Raw genomic sequence first — 474 nt, forward strand, 5'->3', positions numbered from 1 at the left:
TCCTGTCAGCTCTCTGATGGAAGCAGCAAAGCTGAATGCGAACAACGATGCGTGGAAACGAGCGCTGGGATTGTGAGATGCGGTATCCAGTGATTCAACACAAGGAATTGTGTGAATAAATATGTTTATTAAAAAACGATGATTATAATTCTTCGCACTCACACACTCGATCATACATCACACACGCACTCGTTGGATCGATAAGGAAAACGAGTTTCCCTCGATCTCGGTGAAACGCACGATAGCGGACACACGCGCCGTGTCGCGGGTCACAACGCGAGAACCGTCGCACGCTTCGCCGTAGAAAACACGAATTCCGCGAAAGCCGAAGGATCTCTCACATCCAACGTTAACGCGTTTCACGAAAATCGCAGGATTCCGTATGTTCGCAATAAATAACCGCACTACGCACTGTCGCGTATTATGTGATGCGCGGTATTCACGAGACTGTAGACTTGCTCGCGTAAGTTCGCG

Source organism: Wasmannia auropunctata, unplaced genomic scaffold, assembly GCF_000956235.1.
Source record: "Wasmannia auropunctata unplaced genomic scaffold, wasmannia.A_1.0 LD336078.1, whole genome shotgun sequence".
Taxonomy (NCBI): domain Eukaryota; kingdom Metazoa; phylum Arthropoda; class Insecta; order Hymenoptera; family Formicidae; genus Wasmannia; species Wasmannia auropunctata.